The following is a 25,488-nucleotide window of genomic DNA, read 5'->3' as shown; positions in this document are numbered from 1 at the left end:
GTGCTGGTAACTCTTGCTTTTATGCTTGCTCTGACCAATTCTAGGATCTGAGTGGTGAGACTGAGATGGGGTCCCCTTGGAGGTGAGACAAGAGACAGGGAGGGCGGCCAAAGCAGGGGCTTGGTGAACACACGGTTCAGGCAAAGGCACTAGTCATTAAGTCTACTACATTTTCTGGAAGAGTGTCGTATTCGCTCCTGCCAAAGTCCAACCTTCTGGGCTTGTCTACTGTCAGCCTGGGTCCGCAATCTTCAAACAAACAAACAAACAAAATAGTGGCGTTTAAGGAAACCATTTGTTTAAATGGAAGTATGCAGAAAGATCTTGGCAGGAGGAGAATCTGTAGGGACTGGATGTGGCCTGAACGGCTCACAGAAAGGAAAAGAGAAACATTTCTCAGCAAAGGCAGCAAACGGGAAGGTGGTCCACACACCGCGGGCCAGCTGCTGCCTCTGCTGAATTTCTTCATTCATTCAGCGAATATTTTCTTGCGAACCTTCTCTGTACCCCACTAAGGATACCCCAGGGAGTAAATTAGAAAGTGTACTTTTCTTCAGGGAGCCTCTATTCTCCTTCCCTTTTCCCAAACACATTTCTTAGACTCCCAAGGTTGCGCAGCAAGAAATTTCCTTACTGTTTGTAAAACACTCTACGACTTATTAACCGCTGATAAACTGCCTTCCTGACAACTTCGTGAATGTATTCTAATTCTCATTTTATCATAGAGGGAGCTGGAGACTAGTGACATCCAATGTCTTGCCCTAAATTATGTAATGGTTGGTTCTTAGTCCCCATCTCTTAAGAGTGAATTTGCCCTAAACTAGAAAGTGGGTGCAGGTGTACCTAGCTTATTGTAAGAATAAGGGTCAGAACTGTAATCTCGGGAGCTCCCCAGCTCGGCAAAGACCTCCTTGCAAGCCAACGTGTGTTCATTTGCGCGTGGCTGGGCAGTCCCTGTTCTTGCTTACTTCCCAAGTGAGCATCACTTTTTTCTTTTAATTTTTTAAATGTTTACTTATTTTTGACAGAGAGAGCAAGTGGGGCAGGGGTGGAGAAAGAGGGAGACACAGAATCTGAAGCAGTCCCCAGCTCTGAGCTGTCAGCACAGAGCCCGACCCGGCGCTCGGACTCACAAATGGTGCAATCATGACCCGAGCCGAAGTCGGACGCTCAACCGACTGAGCCACCCAGGCGCCCCGGTGAGCATCACTTTCTAACAAGACTCTCTCTGGCCACCACACTATCTTCTCAGAGTAATCAAAGCATGCAGCCTCTCGCTATGAAATTGGCATATGCGAAACCAGTCAGGAGACTGACTTCAGGTACCAATGTCGTTTGAAATAGAAGTTGGTTTTAGCTATGTATTTCTAAAACGTTGGTGTGATTTATTTGCTGACCGCCTTGATGTACCGGAGGAGGACTCGAACCCTGCCCCTCGGTTCATTCCCATCAAACTGGTTGATGCCTCATCTCTGTTCTGGTCTGGCCACCTGGGAACCCTGCAGGTTGAAAGAAGGGCACACACTCTTATTCAAGGACGGAGACTGATGCAATCAGGCTGCCTGCCTGTCCAACCCCCCCCCCCCCCACCCTTCTGCACACAGAGTCAGGATCTACTAACTCTGTAAGAAAAAAAAAAAAAAGACCCAGTGGGGCAGCCCGAGGGAACAATAACTCACCCAGCCCGTGCTATTGCTGTACGGCAGGGGCTCTCTGATGGTTGTGTTGCCCTTGCCAGCTGGCCGTAAAAGGACCCCTCTCTTTAAGAACCGTGGCTCTCAGGGCAATGGTGTCTCCTCGATCTCATGGTTGGCATCAGGTATGCTCTACCCACAGTGGGGAAGCAGGTCTAGCCCCCAACTGCCGTCGTTGGCCAAGCTCTTCTGCTTTCTTGTCCCGCGAGTCCCAAGAGGAAGGGCGATAGCTTTCAAGCTCACATTTGACTCTTTTCTCTGCATATTGACCCAGCGAGCTGGAGACAAAGAATCTGCTTTGCTGACCCCCGGAACTAGAAGACTAGTCTCTCTTCTCTTCATGAGAAGTAACAGCTCCCGTGGACCCAGATCCCTGCTAAACTATATTCTAAGGCACACAGAAGAAGTGTTGGATCTCTGCCCATGACCGTTTAGGAATGGAGGAGGAAGACTTGAGTGTTTCAACAACTAGAAAGCATCTCAAGCAAAGAATTAAACACAGGCTCGGCTGTGGTTCTTTAAAAAATAATTATGCAAAATTTACTCTCCCTCAATTCCCATGTCCACTTGTACATGTGCCACATTATTCCATCAGCCTTTTCTCTTTGGAGTTTCTACCTGGGACTGGTACCCAGAGTTACTCTGGAGAGTATTCTCCTCTACCCATTACTAACTGGGGTTCCCTCTTCCTTGCCCTCACCTGGTTCCCAGAGCCAAGCCGTGTAGATCGGGATGGGAGGCAGGGCTGCCCTCACATTACAATGAGGCTGGAGCTGATCCAAGAAAACTCCAGGGCAGCCACACGGCAGGTTCAAGTCAAAAGGAAAATCCATATAATTCCTCATCTGCTCCTGGCCCTTAGCTGGGAACCAGTTCCTGAGCCTTACCAGACTAAAAATATAGTAATTATAATACTAGTGGTTAGACTTCTTTTCTACCATTCTACTCCTACCTTTCTTCCATTCACCCCACCCAATTATGGTTGAATTTAAAATATAAAAGGCTGAGAGCCACTGTTTAGGCTGCAAGCATCATAACGGCATGGACTGGAGACCTGAGGGTATAACTGGGAAGAGTGTGAAGGTACTCCGCCTTCAAAGGACTGGACCAGTTGAGTGGGAGGAATGGCGGGGTTTGGGGCCATCCTGAGGCTGGTTCTCCTGGCCCTGACCCAATGCCACATAAGAGCTTTGGAGGAGCCATTACGTTCTACCCTGTCTATCGTTTGCAGATTAAATTTCCCTAAATAGGACTTCGCACTGAAGACTTTCAGCACTCACCTCTGCTTGCTCTGTCGATAATCCATCAATGGAGGGCTGCTAATAATAGGCATTGACACAACAGATTAGCCAGACGAGGGCCCTGTCGGTCGGCTCTTCAAGTCAATGGTAGTAGGATTATCAACCCTGCCATTGACGTGTGTTCCATTCTTCCTTCTCGAGTCCCCTGTGAGATGCCAGAGAGAGCTCCATTCAAATCCAAAGGCTCAAAAAACAAAAGAGTAATCTCAGCGTGAGGGCCTGAAAAAGCAATTTAGATCAAGAGAAATCAGAGGCAACCGAATGCTTCCGTCTCTCTCATCACTGCCTTCTCTCCTCTTTGTGCTAAAGTTGTCATTTGTGGAGAGTTTTGCTCTGAGGACAGAGATGTCAGAACCCTCTAATCTTTTAAACCCAGCGGCTACACAAAGAAGGACAAGCTGCTGTCGCCATGTCCTTATTTTCCAGGTGTCGGGCGAAGTTATGATTATCACCCCGCACGTCTCCCCATTTGGGTAGTGAGCACGTGGCTGTGGATGGGGAGCAAAGGTTTGCCAGAGCTCTGGCCTTTGGAGGACAGGGGACACTGACTTTTCAAGGGGGATAGTTGAGAGCCTGCTGGCCTTTTCCTCTTGGCCGTTTCCTCTTCTGGTGCAGCTTTAGCTGTTGTTGAACATGATGATTTCAACAGAATGGCGATTCTGCAGTCCCGCAGGTGGGAAGCTGTGCAGATCTCTGGCCCGAGACTGATGTTGGACCCAGGGCTCCGTGATGATGCCAAGCAGGGAAGCAGCCTCGTTCAAGGCAGAAAGCACAGGCACATCTAACACCTAATTTTGCATGGCTGGGGGTGGGGAAGGAGAGGGCAGAGTGACAGCACGGGAACCAAGTAGACAGAGGACCTCAAGGAATGATAGGTAAGGACAGGAAGGTAAGAGGATAGCAAGGGCCAGAGGGGGCCTCAGTGCCCACTGGCTGCACCTCCCGACCCTGACCGTGGTGTGCCTGTTTTTTGTGTACTAACACGATCCCACCTAGCAGGTGAGTTGGGTGGGGGGATGGTGGCAAGGACGCCCCCTCGACAAACTGGCAGTGATCACTGTGTTAGTCTGCTGGGGCCGCCACAACAGATTCCACAGCCTGGCGGGGCGGGGCGGCGGGGGGTGGGGGTTGGAACAACTGAAATTTATTTTCTCACAGCTCTGCGGGCTGCAAGTCCCAAGAGCGAGGTGTCAACAGCATTGCTTCCTTCTGAGGCCTCTCTCCTTGGCTTGCAGGTGGCTGCCTTCTGGCTGTGTCCTCACATGGTCTTTTCTCTCTACGCGTGTGCCCCTGATGTATCTTGGGGTGCCCAAATTTCTTCTTCTTGTAAGGACACCTGTCAGATTGAATTAGGACTCACCCCGGCAGCCTCATTTCAGCCAGTCGCCTCTTTATAGGGCCTGTGTCCAACTACAGTCACATTGGTACTGTAGGTACCGGGTACTAGGGATTAAGGTTTCAATTTATGAAATTGAGGGGGCGGAGCACAATTTAGCCTCTAATCACCCCCAGGGATAGCTCTGCTAGGAGCTGGGAGGAATTAGGCCTCAAAGGATATTTTCCCCAAAGTGGATGCTTACCTTCAAGGACAGGGGTTGCTCAGACGACAAGCATTTTTTTTCTGCGGCAGCTACTAGATCTAGCAAGGAATGCATTTGCCCCAAGAGGTGAGAAAACAAGTTTCAACGGATTCGGGTTTTACAGGCACATTCTAAAGAGACTGATTTTCCTAGACACCATCTATCCTGACATTTTCAGTAGTTGCCAACAGGCGGACAGTGGTGGGAAGGCCCTGCCCCACTGGTAGACCGGACCCCTCTCTACCACAGCCCTACAGACAACTGTCTGAGACGGTACAACTTCTCCCCAAACTTCGCTCCCTCCCTGCTACAGAATAACATCCCCAGGCCCGTCACCACTTGGCTTGGCTGGCCCTTTTCTACGCCTGTGGTCTGCTGAGAGAAGAGCGGGGTTCCAGAATGAAGACATGGGGAGCAGATTTGCACCTGACTGACAGCCTGACGCAGAGCCAGCCCAGCTGATCAGCAGAGAAAAATAAACGTGCGCCGTTGGAGGCCACTGAGATTTTGAAGCTGTTTGTTACTCAGCCAAAACTGACTAATGGCTGACAGCGATAATAGGAACTGGGGAGCGGGGAGGGTACTGCTCTTTAAGGGCTCAACCTGGGAAGGCTGACCTACTCTTCCAGTCCCTTCCATTTGGGGATCACCCCCCCTTCCCCACTGGCTGTTACTACGGCCGCTTGTTTTTAGGTGCTCAGCCTTGGGATGCCCTATGCTGCAAGATGAACAGCTTGGCTTGTATTGCTAGGATCGTATCTGCGGCTGCACAAGTTTGAAAACCACCTATCTGGTTTCATCACCCTCGCACCGGGTCCTAGAGCCTTGCCTGTTAATATTGGCTGAGCCAGAAGTAAAGTTTCCAGTCCCCGCCTCACACCCTTCCTACATGGCTTTCCTGGCTCTGCCCACAGCCGCTGCCCCAGCCCCCGGGGGTTCATATGCTCTCAACAGGCATCTCTGTGAACGATTCCTGAGAGAAGTTCAGGGCATTGGGGCACATGCGAATATTAAAGGCTTATTTTTGGACTTTAAGTTGGACAGAATCAGACTAATCACCTCCTTGGTATGTAACACTCTGTCATCACTGGTCCCTTAGAGGCTCTCGTTTGTTTATTTGATTATTTAATTCAGCAATATAATGATCACTGTCTTCATTTCCTACTGCCGCCGTAATGAATTACCACAAACTCAGTGGCCTTAAGAACAGGCATTTGTTTTATCTTAAAGTTCTGAAGGTCAGAATTTGGAATTTGAAACGAATCTTACGGAGCTAAAATCAAGGTATTGGCATGGCTGCCTTCCTCTCTGGAGGCTCTAGGAAATCATCTGCTTCCTTGCCTTAATCCAGTTTCCAGAGCCCGCCCACATTCCTTGGCCCGTGGCCTGTTCCATGTTCAAGGCCAGCAAAGGCCAGTGAGTCTTTCTCATGTCATATCACTCTGACACTGACTCTGGTGCCTCCTTCTTTCACATGTAAGGAGCCTGGTGATGAGACTGGGCCTGCGTGGATCATCTAGAACCATCTCCCGTATTCAGATCCTGAACCTAACCAGGCCGCAAAGTCCCCTTTTGCCATGTAGGGTGACAAATTCACAGGTTCTGGGGATTAGCGCATGGACATCTTCGGAGGGCCGTTATTCTGCCTCCCACAGTTATCCAACCCAAGAACTAGACACAACTTATGTGCTCATCTGCTCTGCCAGAGCACCACTATTCTGACTCATTTATCATTCCCTTGACTTATTCTATATAGTTTTATCATATATATCTATGAATTTAAAGTGTATATGAAATACATATGACAAATATATCATATATGATAAGACTATATATAAACTATACTTGTGATAAAATTATATATAAATACACATAAATACACACATACATGTGTATACACATCTACACACATAATATGCAAATATGTGTAAATATATATGCATGTATAATGTATATGTAAATATATGCATCACACATCTATGTATATACACAAATATACATGTATCCACATATGGTATACACTATATGTACATAGATATGTATATATCTACATAGATATATAGACATGTGTAGGTATACATCACAGTTATGTGTATACTGAATGATAAATTGCTTCATTATGCTTTTTTTGCAGTTTATAAAAAGGATACCATACTCGATCTAGTATTTAAAAAAAATTTTTTTTTAACGTTTATTTATTTTTGAGACAGAGAGAGACAGAGCATGAACAGGGGAGGGTCAGAGAGAGAGGGAGACACAGAATCTGAAACAGGCTCCAGGCTCTGAGCGGTCAGCACAGAGCCCAACGCGGGGCTCGAACTCATGACCGTGAGATCATGACCTGAGCCGAAGTCCGACGCTTAACCGACTGAGCCACCCAGGCGCCCCTCGATCTAGTATTTTTAAACTTGCTGCTCTCACTCCATATTCATTAGAAATACTCATCCATATTGTCACATGTGGCTGTAGTTCATTCATTTTTCTTGCTATATCTTCTCCAATTGTGTGACTGTACAAGTTATCCATTATTTGGGCTGTTCCCAGTTTTTTACTATTATGAACAGGTGCTGCTATGAACATTACAACACGTTTTTTTGTGCACATGTGCAAATTTTTCTCATGACTGTTCAGGAGAAGAACTGTTGGCACATTAGGTATGTGAACATTCGGTTTTGTGAGGCACCTCCTAATTCCACCTGTAACGTCTCCGAGATCCTGTCCAGCCAACCTCAGCCTTCTTGCTTTTGTTAACTGTGGTTCCGCTTTGTATCTCCCTCGTCGCCGATGAGGCTGTCTCTTCATATGTTGATTGTCCACCTGTATCTTTCTGCTGTGAAATATTTGCATTTTGCCCATTCTTCTGTTGGATTGTCTTTTTCTTCATAGGTTATAATTCTGCACATTCTGGCCCGGAACCCTTTGTTAGTTAAATATGTTGCACGTATCCTCCCACTCGGTGGCTTGCCTTTTCACCTTCTAAAAAGTTGCTTTTATGAATGGAAATGCTTTATTTGAGTATGGGCAAATTTACCTATGTTTCCTTGGAAGGTTTGTGATTTTTGTGTCTTGCCTAAGAAATCCTTCTGCTGTCCCCGAGTCAGAAAGATATTGACACTTCTAAAACTTGCAAGTTTTGTTTTTGACATCTAAGTCCTTCAATCATCTGGAGCCAATTTTTGTGAGTGGTGTTGGATAAGGATTCAATTTCTTTTCTGCTGTATGGATGGCCACTTTTCCTAGTTCCTCTTATTCAATAGTCCCTCCATTCCTTACTGATCTGGGCTGCCACTCCAGCATATATCAAATCCCTCATTTGATGGATCTGTTCCAAGGCTTTCTCTGTCCCATTGGTCAGTGAGTCTATCCTTTGCCAATACCACACTGTTTCGATTACCTTGCCTCTACAAGAAGTCCTGATATTTGTTACGGTGAGTCCCTCCTCCCTCCTGTTCCTTTCCCTATCCTGTTGAACTTCCATTTTATAACAACTTTGTCAAGTTCCATAAAAATTGTTGGTGGAATTTTGATTAAAATTTTATTAAATTACGGATCACTTGGGCCGATTTGACATTTTTACAGTGTAAAGTCTTTGTGCTGCATAAACATGGCATCACTCTCCATTGATTTAGATCTTCGTTAATGTCACCTTCCTGGAAAGTTTGAGAATTTTCTGTGTACGGGTCTTGTACATCTCCGGGTAAGATAATTTCCAGGTGTTTAAAGGTCTTGCAAAGATCTTAAAAAAAAAAAAAAAAAAAAAAAAGCTATGTTTTCCAGTTACGTGTTGGTTCTGTATAGAAATAGAGTCAACTGTTGAAAGTTGATCTACTATCCCATTGCCTTGCTAATATTTTTTTATCATTTCTCATTATTTGATTACAATAGAATGCATTTCTTTTAGGTGTGTAGATCTGACAACTGAAGATGCCTATGTAATCACCACTTCAACCAGTACATAGGACATTTCTATCACCACAGAAATTTCCCTGCCCTCTGATACCTCCTGTCCCTTGCCCGCGGGAACGACTGACGTGATTTCTAGTACCATAAATCTTTTGCCACTTCCATGACTTCATACAAATGGGATCCTGTCACAGGAACCCTTTTGGGTTTGGCTTCTTTCGCTCAGTGGTATGTCTGTGAGCCCCCTTGTGGTTCTGTGTGTTTGCTGCCGAGACACTTCTCCTGCCGAGTAATATTCCAGCGAATGAGTATCTCGCTATTTATCCACTCATCGGTTGACAAACTTTGGAGTTGTGTCTAACTTGGAGTGAGCATTTTTGAAGACGTCCATTTTTCAACCCTCGTAGAACCTGAGGCTCACCTCTGGGTCAGACAGTATGTTTCTGTTCAGTTTTATAAAAACCAAGCCCAGACAGGTTTCTAGAGTGCCCGGGTCATTTTACACTTCCACGAACAAAGTACGGATGCTTCAGTTATTTTGCATCTCACACCTGGGATGGTCAGTTTGTTTATTGAAAAACAACTTCCAGGGGGCTCCCTGGGGGGCTCCCTTGGTGAAGCATCCAACTGTGGTTCGGGTCATGATCTTGGGGTTCTTGAGTTCTTGAACCCCACATCAGGCTCTCTGCGGTCAGCACAGAACCTGCTCTGGGTACTCTGTCTCCCCCACTCTCTCTGGCCCTCTCCCGCTTGCGTTTTCTCTCTCTCTCTCTCTCTCTCAAAAATAAATAAGCATTTAAAAATAAATAAATAAATAAATAACAACAACTTACCTGCAATATATTACATAAATAAAACCCACCCACTAATTGAGCAGTTTGATGAGTTTTCACACATGCACACATCCGTGTAACTACCACCATAATCAAGATACAGAGCATTTTCATCACCCCCCAAAGTTGTCACATGCCCCTTTCCACTCAGTCCCTCAGCCCAGGTCTAAGCAATTCCTAATTTGTTTTGCCTTTTATCTTTTTACTTTTAGTCGTTCCAGTGAATGTGAAATCACATCTAGGTATAGTTTTAATTTGCATTTCCCTGATGACTAATGATGTTGACCATCTTTTTTTTGTACTTACTGGACATCTGTATATCTTCCGCGGGAGTGTCTGTTCAAATGTTCTGCCCGTTAAAAACAAACAAACAAACTGGAACATTTGCCTTCTTTTTCAAAATTGCTTTGGCTATTCTAGATCGTTTGTATTTTTATGTAAGCTTTAGAATCGGCTTATCCAGTCCTCCAAAAAGGCCTAGCGGGATTCTGATTGGGATGGTGAATCATAGATCATTTCAAGGAGAATTAACACATTAACAGTATTGAGGCTTCCAACCCATGAATATAGTATATTCTCCTTTGATTTTTTCTGATCAATATTTTATAGATTGTAGCCTAGAGGTCTTGTTATACATTTTATTTCGAAGTATATTTTGTATATTTATTTCTAAGTGTATGCTATTACAAATAGTATTATTCTTAAAAGTTTATTTATTTATTTTGAGAGAAAGAGAGCATATGTGTATGCGCGAGTGGGGAAGAGGGAGAGAGAGAGAGGACACAAAGAATCCCAAGCATGGGGCTCAATCTCAGGAACTGTGAGATACTGACCTGAGCCGAAATCAAGAGTTGGACGCCTAACTGACTGAGCCACCGAGGCGCCCTTAAAAGTTTATTTTCTAAATGTTCATTGTTAGTACATAGACATGTAATTGATTTTTGGGTATTGGCTTTACATCCCACAACCTTGCTAGATAAACGCGTAAATTCCAGATTTTTCACTGATTCCTTGGATTTTCTATGGTGTTAATCATGTCTTCAAATAAACACAGTTTATGCTTTTGTTCACCATCTTAATGTCTTTCAAGTCTTACAATATGCTGGCTCTCTGTCGTGCAACACCACTGACTAGAATTAAAAGGGGGCAGCCTTGTGTTGTTCTGATTTTAAAGGGGATATTTCTAGTGTTTCCCCATGTAGGATGATGTTTGCTGTAGGGCTATCCTTTTGTAGATATCCTTCAGGTTTCACAATGTTTAATTCTATTCTTAATTTACTGAGAGTTTTATCAATAATGGGAATTAATATTTTCAATGCTTTTCTTGATCAGGGGATATTAATCTGTTTTTTCCCCTTTAGTCTATCAAAAAAATGAATGATATCATAGCTTTTTAAATATGAAGCCACCTTTGCATTTCAGCCATAATCCAATTTGATCATAATGTATCATCTGTCTTGTACGACATTGGATTTTTGGTTTGTTAATAGTTTAAAATTATTTGCACCTGTATTTTGAATAACATGATCTTGTCAATTTTACCTTCTCCCGCTATCCTTCTCCTCCTTTTCTATCAAGACTATAGTGGCCACCTAGAATGGATAGGGAAATTATCTGGGAGAACTTGTAAACAATTGGAATGATGTGTTTCTTGGGATTTACATGATAAATAGCAGTAAAACTCTTGAACGTTTTCTGTGCGGGAAACTGTGTGAAGCAGATAACCGCTGCCTCTATATCTACACTTATTATCAGACTATTCAAACATTCTGTGTGAATCAGGTTTGGAAACCTTTACTTTTCTAGCAATATGCCCGCGTCTTCTAATTTTTCAAATATATTGGCATAAATGAGTTGATAGCATTCTCATATAGTTTTAAGAGTGTTTAAACTCTGTTTCAGCCCCTGATTTCTAAAGGGGCTATTAAGAGGAGGAAAATATTGTCTCCATTAGGACCTATTAGGATGGAGTGGCTCAAACAAGGTAGGATCTTGGGACGGATGAATCACAGCATTCACCGGGGGAAGGAAACAGGAGACCTGCATGGTGTGTGTGTGCACACATGTATGTGATACCAGTGGGATTTGAATCCAGACAGTCAGAATCTGGCGCCAGAATACTTAACCATTACGTTAACGGTTATACTGAGATGGTAGAGAAGAAGAAAAAAAAGATACAAAGGACACACTTCTGTGTGTGTGTGTGTGTGTGTGTGTGTGTGTGAAAATACAGCGTGGAAGTTTCCTCATCTCTTTTTTTTTTGTAATTTTTTTAAACATTTATTTACTTATTATTGAGAGACAGAGAGACACAGAGCGTGAGCAGGGGAGGGGCAGAGAGAGAGGGAGACACAGAATCTGAAGCAGGCTTCGGGCTCCGAGCTCTCAGCACAGAGCCCGACGCGGGGCCCAAACTCACAAACTGCGACATCATGCCCTGAGCTGAAGTCGGACGCTTAAGCGACTGAGCCACCCAGGCGCCCCTCCTCATCTCTTTTAAAATATATGCCAAGCTTTTCAGTGGAAAGGAATTTAGCTTGGATCCAAAGGGGTAGACCAGGCCCAACGGGTGTTGAATATAGGGGGGAGTGAATTCTGGCTCAACATAACACTTAGAGCTACCCAAGGAAAGCATGGGTTGTGTCACAGGTAATAAGTTTATCGTCACTGGAATCATTTAAGTGGAAACTTGAAAAGTGGTCGTCAGGGTTGCTTATTCAGTCTCGAAACATTTATTAAGGATCCACTAGGTCCCTGGCATCCTGCTAGGTGTAGGGAATACAGAGACTCATAGGAGATGGCTCCTGTTCCAGTACAGCTAGAGATCCCATGGACAGTGAGTCATCAGCTCTAGAAATGATGCAGGCCGGCCCGGCTCTCAAAGAATTTAGCTGAGTTCATAGGAGCTGGTTAAGTACATAAAACTCCATGATGTATTTACGTATTTATTTGTATCGTATGATATGCTAATTCAGGAAGGGTCAAGATCTTGTTTAATCTGAGAGTCAGAAAACACAAATGGATTATTAGCAAGTATATTGGGTAGGAACTCAGAGACCTGGGCTCCAGGTTTAGTTCTGCTACTACCTAGCCCTGTGACCTTGAGCAAGGGATGCGCCCTCTCCGTGTTTCTGGTTTCCTACCTATAAAAGGAGACCACTGAACAAACTTTAACATGTATTCATATTATTATTTTTATCTTACTATAGAGCCCTTTTGCAAATGAAATTTTAGGGTAAAGTGTAAATACCTAACAAGCACCTATAAAAGCCTGTAGCATTATGTGCAGATCTGAATCCTCAACCCCTGGGGACCTCCCTCTTCACGCATTCATAGCCACCTCCTCCAGTGGCTCCTAAGGACACTTAGTAGAACCTGTAGGATTCCTCAAAACATAGCTGCAAACCAGTGAACCAGATGGTCTCTAAGCTTTGTATAAGCCTTGATATTTTAAGCCTATGAGTCTATTGTTTTGTCTAGTCCAGGAAGCCTTCTTAGAAGTGGAGTGTTCTGAGTGAATTCTGACAGATAAAATAAACACAGGACATCGGTCAACCGAAAACAAGACCGTCATTCTAGCCACGAGATGTACGAGTATTTTTCTCAGCTCTGTAAGCATGTGGCTTCCACGGGGGGCGGAAGCCTCTTGGGCACGTGAATTTGCATCTCAACCTCTACTGCTTGGTACCTATGTGACTTTCAGTGCGTTGCTTAACCTCTCTGAGCCTCAGTTTCCTTTTCTGTAAGATCGAGCCACTGACACTATGATGGATTGTTGTGAGTATGGAGAGGGTGGGGGATATGTTTCTTATCAAACCTCACAGTACAGTTGCAGTGAGTCAAGTGCCCACGATGTGAGAGCTGATATGATATATCAGTTTCTCCAGAAGACTCCTGGGAAGGTCTCTTTCCACCCCTCGCTCTGACATTTCCCAATTACACAATCTCTCCTGGCATTTCCGCAGCCTTTGAAATGTCTGCAGTAGGGGTAGTCTGCCCTTCGCCTGTGCCATATTTGATAAACACACATACTTGCGACATGTGCCTTCTGCCTTCAAGTGTAAACACTTCTCCATTATTCATCAAAAGTATCATCTCGCAAGATCAGCCATAAAAAGTTCCTCACATTCGTTCACACAAACAGGTTTTTGAACCCTTTCCAGAAATAGAAATTGCAGAAGCAGAGGCAAAGGCGTGTTATTGTTTGTAGGCCTTTAAATATTGCCTCACAAAACCACTTTTCATCTTGTTCTCAAAGGGATTAACTTCTGAGCAGTGGGGATTAACTGATGTCAGGTTAGAAAAGCAGTCAACACCAGGGTCGACCAGCCTGACAAGATTAGTCCCCAAATAAAGAATTTACAATCTGTTTTAAGACTGTGTAACTGTAACTTCCTCCAAAAGCTTTCACTACCTTGTGAATGGAAGCAAGTTCCCGAGGCCGAAGGGCCATATGGCTCCCAGGCAGGCCTTGAAGTGAGGAGGGGAAGGCAGTGCGATGAGTGGACCTTTCCCCCCATGGCTGCCACAAGGAGGGGGCCACATTTGGGCACCACATCGGTGGAGGGACAAGGAAGTGATGAGCCCCCTCTACACAAAAGCCCCAGCAAAATGGCGAAGGCCACCACCCTTAGGAGTGACACAACAACTTGTCCTGGATGGCCAACACGAGCTCCCTTGTGATGAAGTCGGGCCTATGCCCTCTCCCTCCATCTTAACACTTACCCACACTTCCCACCTTCCAATGTCAAACTCCGCTCCCGAATACTCAACGTCAGACACCTCCTGTCCACAGTGCAGTGCTCCCTCCTGAGACACTGCTATGGGCCCTTCTGGGTGGCCTGGTCTCAGTCAGAGGGCTCCCTTTAGGTCCCCTGGCTCCTGTCTCTATGTGGCCAGTACCATGTTGGGCTTGGCAAGGGTAAGCATGGGACTCAGTCTATAGGCCCTGGACTTGAATCCCAGCTCAGCCTTGCGTCAACTGATCTAAACCTCAGTTATGTGCAAAATGAGGATACCAATAGTACCGACTTTATAAAATTGTAAAAGACTTCAGTGAGATAATGCATGTGACACACACAGTAAATGTTCAGTTAAGAAAAGAGGAGCTGGGCAGTCATCACACCCCATGCACTCAGTAGGTACGAGACGAATGTGTGCCAACCAAATGTATGAATAAAAGGCTCCCATTCTGGGTTGAATTGTGCCCCTCAGCAGAGTACGTGTTCGAGTCCCAACTCCCAGGACCTCAGAATGTGGCCTTGTTTGGAAATGGGGTCATTGTAAATGTAATTAGCTAAGAGGTAAATGTAATTAGCTAAAATGGTCATATTGGGCCGTACAATGGCTGATGTCTTTATAAAAAGAATGTCATGTGAAGAGACAGAGATACAGGAAGAAGGACAGAGGAAGACAGGCAGAGATTGGGTTATGCATCTGTAAGCCAAGACAGGCCGAAGATTGCCAGCAAAGCACCAGAAAATGGAGAGAGGCGAGGAAGGACTCTTCGCTAGAGCCTTTTGGAGGAGTGCGGCTCTGCTGACGACTTGGTTTTGGACTTCTAGCTTCCAGAATGGTGTGACAATAAGTGTCTGTTGTTCCAAGCCACCCAGTTCATGGTGCTTTATTATGGGCAGCCCTAGGAAATTAATGTAGGCCCCCACAACCCACACACAAAACACTTCTTGCCATGCCTGCTCCCATCCTTTTCGATCTTCTTTGCCTGGCCTCTCTGCAAGGACCAAACCCAGTGCTGCACGCACCGTAAAAGGCCCATAGCCGGGACAACAAGACATGGTTGACTAATTGGTCCGAATCCAATGTGAACATTCATAGAAATCTCTGTCGCTGTCCCAGGTATGTGTCAGAGGTGCAGGAGAGGCTGGTGCGTGAGAAGTTTCAGGATAGCTGGCCTGTCTTCATTTCCTAAGTCCCCCCGACAGGTGCTTGCCTTCAAAGGCTCTGTCAACATCGGCTTCCTCTTCCTCTGCTCCCTCTTCTGACTTCCTCTTGTAGTCATTCCTTCATCTGGCCATTCCATAATCAGCGTTAGAGAGGATGATCCCCAAATACTGAGTGACCAATGAGCATACACTTCATCACCTAAGCCGATGGTAGCATTACTGAGGGCCATCTCAACACCCCCCCCCCCCCCCCGATATATCATACCACCAGTTAGGGAAAATTGATTTCTTTTTCTTCTCTTTGCATGTATATTTTCCTCCCAAACACAAATAACAATCCAGTTGCCCCATAATTAGATTGGATTATGGAATAATTACAACCTTGTTTGCTCTCGGCAGATTACATGGTAATTATACTTGGCATTACCATGAAGAACCAAGAAATTCCAACGATGTCATTACATGGTTATTTGTACAGTACAATGCAGCAGTGTAATTATACATGCAACATTTGTTCCCCAATAGGAGGATGATTAAAACAATGCTAATGCTTCAAAGTGTTGATTAGGTGCCAACATGATATGACATTTACAATGTGAGGGGGGTGTCTGTTTTTTAATTTTTTTAACATAGCAATATCTACCTTCCCCGAGACTCTCTTGCGACTACCTTCGTAGGCTGTCTGCAGTCAGGAAGGTGAATGTGACTATACACTCTGCCCTCATGGGTCTTTTGGGCTCATGGTAGCTGGGGGACCACAGTCCACATTGAAAACCAGAGGTAGTTGGCCCTGTATCCCTCAGCTGGAGAACTGCTTAATTGTATTGCGCTACTTTGCGAGGTTGTCTTTCTGAAAGCCACCATGGTGGAGGAGGCACGGGTCGTGGAGCACGGAGAGAGCATGTGTGGTTGCGTTGTGCTGTGTGCCCCTCTGCACAAGTCAGACAAGGCCCAGAGCCCGCCTGCATGCACGTGTGGTGTGATTGCAGAAGCTGATCATTGTGTAGCACCTGTGTGTCAGCCGCTTTCTTCACGGTCCTTCATTCATTCTTCCAGACAGCCTTCTGGGGGTCCAGCACACATTCTCACCAGCGAAATGCACAGCTCTGGTATCCACAAGAACTTGACTGTGGTCAAAAAGCATCCTGTGCTCCTCTAGTCTCTTTTTCCTGGCGCTAAAAAAAAGGGAATTATGGGAAGAAGGCTGGAAGTTAGACAGCCATCTTCCAGCAAATGAGTCATCTATGTTCTTCTCCATCTGTCCATCTGTCAGAATTGCCATGGAAATCATTGTGTGTGTGTGTGTGTGTGAAAACTGTATACTCAGGTAGAGAAGGATCATTCTTTAGGCTGATGGGGGGTGTCAGTGGGTCTAGGAAGGAAGTAGAGGTGAGTAAGGGACGGACTAGGGGTGGTGGAGAGGACACCGAGAAATGAAACCAGTTGTGTGAGCAGTTTACAGGTCACACGGTATTTTTGCAACCCAGTGATCTCTGCAAGCTATCTGGAAGCCTGCCAAAATCTGGGTCCTGGCGGACGCAAAGATCACTTAACAAAAATCCGGGAAGCCAGAAAAGTTGGGTCAGTTAGAAGTATAGAAGTTTGAATGAGGAGGTTGGTCTTACTCAAAGCAATTGGGTGTGTAGGGAGCCCACAGGAGAGGGGAGACTGCCCAAAGAGACAAAGCCTCGGGACAACAAGCCTTATGGTGCTGGAGAAGACAAAGATCCCCTTTGACTCAAGTACTATGTGCTGCAGAAAACCAAAAATCATTGTAGAATGAGAACATTTCTTCAGTCTCCAAATACTTTTGAGAAAGTTTTTATTTGTTTTTTATTTAATTTTATTTATTTATTTATTTATTTATTTATTTATTTATTTTGAGAAAGAAAGAGCATGTGTGAGCTGGGGAGGGGCAGAGAGAGAGAGAATGAGAGAGAGAGACTTTCAAGCAGGTTCTACACTGTCAGCACAGAGCCCGACGCGGGGCTCGATCCCAAGAACCATGCTGTCAAAACCACGCCCCCGAAATCAAGATTTGGATACTTAAGCAACTGAGCCATTCCGACTCCTTGAAAAAATGTTTTTCTGGACAACTTTGGAATGAATATATATACACACTCACATACCTATATATGTATATTTATATTCCATTATATAAGTATTCCACTATATATAAAATATACATATGATAAATATTTACATAATTTACAACATATAAACTAAACTGAGCCCAGCTGTTCAGATGGCATGGAAGTTATGAAGGAATGCCTGGTGGATACACAGATGTACAGACGGTTTCCAGGGCTGGGAATGGCCGAGTGTAAACTCCACAGGGAAATTTTCGTCTGTGCATTTCACAAGAGAAACTCACGGGCTTCAGGTTTGACCTGGGCTGAGTGGATTGGTAAATGGTATAGAGTCCCACCAGATTTGGGGAGGGGAGAGTAGGCAACAGGAAGGTCAGGTTTTAGAGCCCCCTCATCACCTGGAGAGGGGGAGGGCAGGCAATGTCTACTCTGTTGGCAGTAGCAGATAGGACATCCCACCAGGAGCGCGTCTTCTAGTCCTATATGCCCTGGGTGATTCTTGCGTCTATCCTTCATTCTCGGTTTCTTCCGTTGGAGAGGCAGTGTCGCTGTGCGAAGTGGATATAGGGGCCCTGGAACCCGACAGATCTAAGCTCAGATCCCAGCTCTTTCACTGGGTTGTGTGATCTTGTGGAAGTCACTTAGCATCTCTGAGGCTCGGCGTTCTCCCCTGTAAAACAAAGCGAAACATACTTGCTTCACAGTGCCCTGGTGAGGACTATGCGGGATAACTTAGGTAAAGTGCTTGCCATGGTTTTCGGAACACAGTCCAAGGCTCGTGAAATAGTAACTGAAGTTATTTTACATACGCAATTCCAGTGGGGTAAGCTAGATTCGGATAGCTTCAGGGAAAGGACCTAGAACAAAGGAGCCCCAGATGTCAGGAATGGGGGATGCCATGGCTGCTGGAGATCCTGCTGACCGTTAGGGCCAGGTGCTGGGGTCCCTTGCAAAGCCTCGCTTAAATCTAATGTGTTACTTAGCCAGTTGCCTCATTTCTTACATCTTCTTTAGCCTATGGATAAATTCCTAAACACTAAAAAAGACCAAAGGACACCAGAGGGGTTTCTGGAGACTAGTCTGACTCTCTGTAAGAAGAAGCTGTTAGCTCTAGAGCAAGTTTCTTAGAGGTTCTGGCCTCGGTTTCTCCAACTGTAAAATGAAGGGTTTAAATTGGATAGTTTCTTAGGTCCCTTCCAGCTATAAAATTTTATAACCCTGAGAAGGATTTTTTTTCCCCCTTCCAGGAAATGTGCCCACATTGTATATTTGAGATGAGGTTAGTTTTACTGAGCCAAGCTTCCTTCTGCACATCCATATGCATACTATAAATATACACATAAGGATATGTATACACAGGCATTGAAAGAGGAAATTGTCCCTACACCTCAGTGCTTTCAATTGAGCCATCAAGTGACTCAGGTATTTATGATGGAGAGAAAAATATGTGCACTGTTTTCTTCTCTCTGGAGGACTGTGCCGGAGCTCCGCCGGGATGTTAAGACGCGCGTTGGGAGAAAGAAATGAGATTTTGAGATCGTGATGGCTGCACGGAAAACGATATAAATGATCTCCTCTCTGGTCCCATATTTCCATGTACGAACAGAGCCTGTCCTCTCAGACAGAATATTTGATGGGTGCCACTAATCGACGCCCCCTTCTCTCAAGTTCTTCAACCCTCCCAGTATTTGAATGGGTTTGACCCCCTCTCACGCCTGCATCCCCCCAACTTCTGTTCTGGTGGCCTGTCAACTTCTTTCTCTGTCATTCCTGCAGCCACTGCTTGTTGGGCCCCTTCAGTGAAACGCTGATTGTGTCTTAAGTGCTGTGGCTGCTGTCGCGGATAGGACAGACCCCGTGTTCTCCCTCTGTACTCGAGCAGGGCTGTGTTAGTTGAGATAAAGCTGCCACCAAAGCTCTCATTGTTTTGATAGAATAAAAGTTTCTTCTTGGCTTCTGTACTATCAATTCAGTGTGGCTATTTGGCAGGCAGCCTTCAGCAGAGGCATTCAGGGACCCAAGTTCCTTCCACCTTGTGGCCCTGCCCTACGCTAGGGATGCCATGTTCCTTCCTTGCATTTGGTAGATGGATAGAGTGTGAGCACGGAGAAGGCCCATCCACGTGTGAACCATTTTAGGTCTAAAGCGTGACTCTCTTCTCTTGTGCTAACACACATCCGCATCTCCGTCCGGACTCGGGGTGCTGGGAACAATGTACAGGATGAAAGGGGAACACGAATATTCAGTGGAGAGATGTTAAAGAAGTGCTTTGGGGACAATGAACGGGGAGGGTCTGAGTGCTGGAGCTGACCTCGCCTGGGGGGACAGACATGGCCTCTCAAGGAAGCAAATAGCAGTTAACCAGGTACAGGAAGGTGGGGAGTGGGAAGGCAGAGGTCCTGACTGAGCATTTTCCCCACGGGGGTGGGGAAAGGTGAGACCAGAGAGAAGGTATGTGTGGGTCAGTGCACCATGGCGGAGGGAGCAGTGGGTGGGAGAGTGGGAGAGGGGGGGACCGCAGACCATGGAGGTTCATGTCAACCTTGATAAGAAATTCTGACTTTGTGCTAAAGATGAAGGAAGGAATGGAAGACTTTTTCGCAGAAGAGGTGAGGCGACTGCCACGTTGAGAGATCACCCTAGCTGCAGGGGAGGGTGTGAGCCCGGAGGCAGGCAGATTCACTGGGGGCGATGGTGGTCATCATGGTGGGGACCATGAGCCATAGCCTCAGCTGCTGGGTGTGGGTTGGAGAGAAGACACAAGACTCAAGAGAACATGTAGGCAGTAGACTGTTTAGAAATACCTGTTGGATTTCTCTGGTCTGGGCCCTCGTCCCTCCAACTTGGAAAATCATAATGGCCTCTCAGACATCTTGTTCTCACTTTCTCCACTTCCACCGACAGGCTTCCATAGTGTCAACCTGTCCCCCCCTCTGGGTGAGGGCTCTAAGTTGCAGACAACACTGTTCTCGGGCCAGTTTAAGCAGGAAGTGATACACTTGTGGGCAGAGAATGTGCACAGAATCATCGGGGACGGGAGAAACAGATTCCAGGCAGGTCTTTTCTGGAGGAGTTCCCAGCATCCCTGGCAGAACCACCCGCCAAAGGAGTTCCCGCCCCTGCCACCATGAGGAAGTAGGCACCTTCGCTGTGTCCTCCCCAGCCAGGCCGCCACACTCTGTACCAGCAAAGCATCACCCAGGCCCCGCCTCTTCAGCCCTACGGCTCTGCTCAAACCAAAGCCCATTGCAGGGACACCTGAGCAGGAAAATCAAACCTCAAGTTTGCTCCTAATGGTAACGGAAGCTGGGAAATGTAGTCTTGGGGGAATCTCTGATGGGAAGGCAGGTTTCACAGGACGGAGAACGATTAGCATGCAGAGTATCTAAAGGCTTTGGGGAGCCACAAACGATGGCTGTCACCACGTGGAGAGTCTGGCAGCCAGTTTTTCTTCTATCATTTACAGCTCACGACAGTGCCACTTGAGACATGTCCTGCTCACTCGCAGATGAAGAAACTGACTCAGAGAGGCTGATGGATGTGCCCGAGATCACACAGCAAGCAGCTGGCCCATCACCTGAGTGGGTCCTCTGTCCATCACCCGAGCCGGTCCTTTCCCCAAGGCTTTCGTGGAATTACAATACTCACCGGCTGTTTATTACAGGTATTAATAAACCACTGTGTATTCTGCCCGTCTGGTTTATTTTGCCCAGTGTGGCTTGGCCACGAGGGCAGGCAGCAGCCACTTGTGGAGCTGTACCTTGTTGGCATGCCTGGGCAGGGCTGTGCTGAGCCATCTGTGAAGTCAGGCTGCCTCCTTTTGGAGTTGGCCCTGTTACCGCACAGCCCACAACTGCTGCTCTGGGCAATAATGGCAGAAATACAATCGTTAAATTTTAATTAGGAAGAAACAAGGTTCATTATTAGTTGTCATTCCTCATTGTTTCCTAATTATGCTCATTGCATGATAAAATGAAATACTACATTTCGCTTGCATTGTTCTTGCTCAGGGCTGATGGAGAAGAAAGCTGTACCCTGATCCTCGTTCCTCCTCCCCCCTCCTCCCCGCCTCTTCCCTCGTCTGACCTGCCCCTCCATGCGCTCCAAAATGAATAGCTGGGGGAGGGGGGGTGGGGGGTGGTTAAAAAAACCAGGATTCTGGAGTCAGACCAGCCTGGGTTAGAAGGCTGCCCCCACCACTTATCAGAGGTCAGACCATTTACCACATTGGGCTTGTTTTTCCTTTCATAAAATGGAGATCGTAAAACCTTCTTCCTGGGGCTGTAGTGAGGATAATGTTACATAAAATAATATTCCACAAATGCCTGGCACATGAGAGATGGTTCAGTAAGCGCCAGCTACTTTTATTATAATTTTAAGGGTTATCATCAAACTAGGACTCACATACCAAGCTAAGAAGTCCAGACTGATGGTGTAAGTCCCTGAAGGCTTCTCCAGCAGAGTGCCATGACTGGGGGACGGTGGCAGGGGGGGTCGGGACCCGGGGTTTGGGGTCGTTCATCTCGTAGTTGGTGCAGTAAAGGAGTAAGGGAAGGTATGAAGGAAGTAAATTTGGGGTCAGTGCCCATATAGTTTGATTTAACGGAGCTTCCCAAGAAAAAGATGTGATTCTCGACTTGTTTCTTTTGTGCTCAGGATGGGTTTGCCCTGAGCTCATTGGTGCCATGGAACCTCTGTAATCCTTAGCAGGAAAAGAGACTGGCTTCAGGGCTGCCCATGGGGTGAGAACAAAATGGATGGACCCGGGGGCCTTAGGTCTGCCCCTTTGGGTCATGCGCCAGCCTCTGCAACAGTCAGATGCGCCAAGGCCTTGAGCTTTTTATTTCCCCCACAGTTAATACCTTCATTTAGGCTTAATTATTTGAGGTCCCTGAAATTAAATCCACCTAAGGTGTAGGACATTGGGAGTTTTGCATTGAGCAGATGCCCTTTTTTTCTCTGTGTGAAGTTCATTTGCTCTTGCAGAGAAAAGAAAGAAAGCAAAAGCTTAAGATTTTTTTTTCATTTGATACTGAGCCAAATATATTTATTTGGGTTAAAATGTGTAACTCCCAGAACTGATAGAAAATTCACAAGGCTGAACACGCCTCATGCGTGGCTTGCTGTGGAAACGCTAATGCCACAGGAAAACTGTTATTTGGACTAATTCTCTTTCTAAGAGCAGTTACTGTTATGCGAGGGAAGCGGGGTGATTACAAAAGCACCAGGCAATCTTATCACTTACTTAAGCAGCTCCCTGTAAGTAGAAATCTTTCTCTCATATATACAGAGAGGGATGGGGTAGGATTCAACTGGTCAGGGAATGGAGGGAAAAAGAACCCAAACAGCTATTTGGATGAAATTAAGGATTTTCAAAAGCCCCGTTGATGTGAATCTTGGAATGTTCTGGAAAGCCAGCTGTGGCCAGAAGCAGTCAGCACTCAGGGTCCAGGGCTGGGTCTGGGATTTTGCTATTTGATGCCTGTTGTCTGTGAACCGCAGCCAGTAAATTTAAGAGCATTAGAAGCACATTCAGTATCTGCGTCCAAGGGGTCAAGGGGTGGGTGGGGCTGGCAGGATGGGTCCCCTGACACCTCTTGAGATGGCTGTGTGCTGGGGAAGTCCATACAGCTCTCATCCTTGTCCTGGGGTCCATAGCTTCTGAATTGTATCCGTATCTATCCACCCAGGGTGCGCTCACACCCAAGGAACTGGTGACCTCAGCCAGACCCCAGAGACAAAAACGGCTGCCTGGGTCATCCTGGAGAGAGCATGAGCCTGCCATCCCTGCTGCATTTTATTTTATGTCTTGGGATGCCTCTGGCCGGGCTGAGGGACGGGACTTCTGGGTCCCCCACGCCTACTTGCGTATACTAAGATTCTGCCTAAGATTTCGTTAAAATTTTTTTGGAGATCATTCTCTTCACCCAAAGAAGGAAATACCCGTTGTGAAATTTTTCTCAATTTTGAAATAAAGCTATTCTTCCTAATTATTAAAGTAATATATACATATGATATGGAATCTTTGAAAAATATTAAAGACAGGAGAAGAAAAAAATATCCAATTACTCAAAAAAGACTACCGCTGTTCATATTTTTCTGTATTTCCTTCTAACTTTTTTTTCCTGTTCATATGTTTATATGATTCAGATGGTACTACCTGAACCAGTGTTTTCACTCAAGATTATTTTTTACTTAAGATGATTCCAGACGTAGGGGCGCCTGGGTGGCACAGTCAGTGGAGCGTCTGACTCTTGATCTCAGCCCAGGTCATGATCTCACGGTTAATGAGTTCGAGCCCCACATCGAACTCTGCACCGACAGCTCAGAGCCTGCTTGGGATTCTGTCTCTCCGTCTCTCTGCCCCTCCCCCACTTGTTCTCTCCCTCTTTCTCTCTCTCAATAGATCAATAAACTTAAAAAAAACATGATTCCAAATGCATCTGTGATATGCACGTTTTTACTTAACTATTGGCTTGATTCTTTTTCCTCTTCCTACTATTATCATAAACAACGTCATACATTACAGCTTTCGCAAACTTTGCATCTTTTCAAGCCAGGCAGTAGGATTTTGCATTTGATCAAGCCTCAAAAGCAGCCTTGTAAGTTTAAACCTGTGGGCTATTCATTCGTTTACTCATTATGTGTTTATTTTATTGAGGTATGGCTGACACACAGCATTACATTAGTTTCAGGTGTATGACCCGCTGATTCCGTAACTCCACACGTTGCGCTGTGCTCACCAACACGCGCAGCCACCATCTGTCAGCGCACAACGCTATCACAATTCCGGTGACTATTTCCTATGCTGTACCTTTTAGCCCCGTGACTTGCTCATTCCAGAACTGGAACCCACTCCCCTTCACCCATCTTGCCCATCCCCCCACCCCTTCCTCTCTGGGAACTATCGGCCTGTTCCCTGTATTTATGGGTCTGTTTCTGCTTTTTGTTTGTTTAGTTGTTTGTTTTCAAACATCTGGGTCTTTGTTTTTTATTTGAGAGAGAGAGCAAGAGAGAGAGAGAGAGAGCATGTGAACGAAAGAGGGGTAGAGGGAGAAGGAGAAAGAATCTTAAGCACTTAAGCAGGCTCCATGCTCTGCCCACATGTGGGACTCAATCTCACAGTGCTGGGATCGCGACCTGAGCCGAAACCAAGAGTCGGACGCTCAGCTGACTGAGCCACGCGGGTGCCCCAAACAGCTGGACTTTTAAAGGCTTTTGGAATAACACAAAATTGTTTTGCCGAAGGGTCATATTGACTCACTTATCCACAAGCCATTTACGAAGCTGCCTATTGTACCATACCTTCACCAGCACTGGGTATCTTCATTTAAAAATCAATAGCATTCTGTGCTTGCTTCAGCAACACGTATGCTAAAGCTGGAACGCCACAGAAAAGATTAGCATGGCCCCTGTGCAGGGATGATGTACACATTTGTGGAGGGTTCCATATTTAAAAACAAATGAATAGCACTTTGTTTCTTTGATTTATAGATTGTTATCTGGTTATATATATATATATATATATATAGTTGTTTGTTTTTTAAACCAATTGTGACACTCTGCTTTCCTGGATAGAAAGCTTGTGGGCCCCTGCATGTAGGACAAAGTTCCGTGGAGCCTAGCAACGATGAGCGAGCACGTAACATGTGAACCAGAGACATCATTTCCAGTGTGCCATGCAATATCTGTGTGACCTTGGACCAGTCCCTTGATCTTCATCTGAACTCCCTCACCTATGGAAATAGGAAAACCAATACCAATACTTCTAGAGTCATCATGAAGGTTGAATAGGATGTCCTTTGGAAGGAATTCAGTAGAGTATTGGTTATAAAATACAGCTGTATATCAGTCACTGTCATTTCTGTCATGACAGCATCCATGATCCACCACGAGAATAACAGCCAACGTTTAGCGAGCCACTGACTACCTTCTACTCACCGGGCACTGTGCTCAGCTCTTTACACGAATGAGCTCACATCAGCCTCACGACAGCAGGCGAGGGAGATGATACCATAATGTTTCTTTTTTTTTTATTAAAAAAATTTTTTTTATGTTTATTCATTTTTGAAAGACAGAGACAGAGCACAAGCAGGGGTGGGGCAGAGAGAGAGGGGGACACAGAATCCGAAGCAGGCTCCGGGCTCTGAGCTGTCGGCACAGAGCCTGATGTGGGGCTCGAAC

The 25,488-nt window shown here is 45.7% G+C and overlaps 1 non-coding gene across 1 annotated transcript; it reads left to right on the top strand.

Annotated features, from left to right (window-relative positions):
• Positions 1-24,654: 24,654 nt before the first annotated feature.
• LOC122482276 lies at positions 24,655-24,761 on the top strand. Its single transcript, XR_006297077.1, has one exon. It is a non-coding gene; the product is annotated as a U6 spliceosomal RNA (small nuclear RNA).
• Positions 24,762-25,488: the final 727 nt, after the last annotated feature.

Source organism: Prionailurus bengalensis, chromosome C1 (genome assembly GCF_016509475.1).
Source record: "Prionailurus bengalensis isolate Pbe53 chromosome C1, Fcat_Pben_1.1_paternal_pri, whole genome shotgun sequence".
Taxonomy (NCBI): Eukaryota; Metazoa; Chordata; class Mammalia; order Carnivora; family Felidae; genus Prionailurus; species Prionailurus bengalensis.
This window is presented reverse-complemented; position numbering and strand designations above follow the sequence as displayed.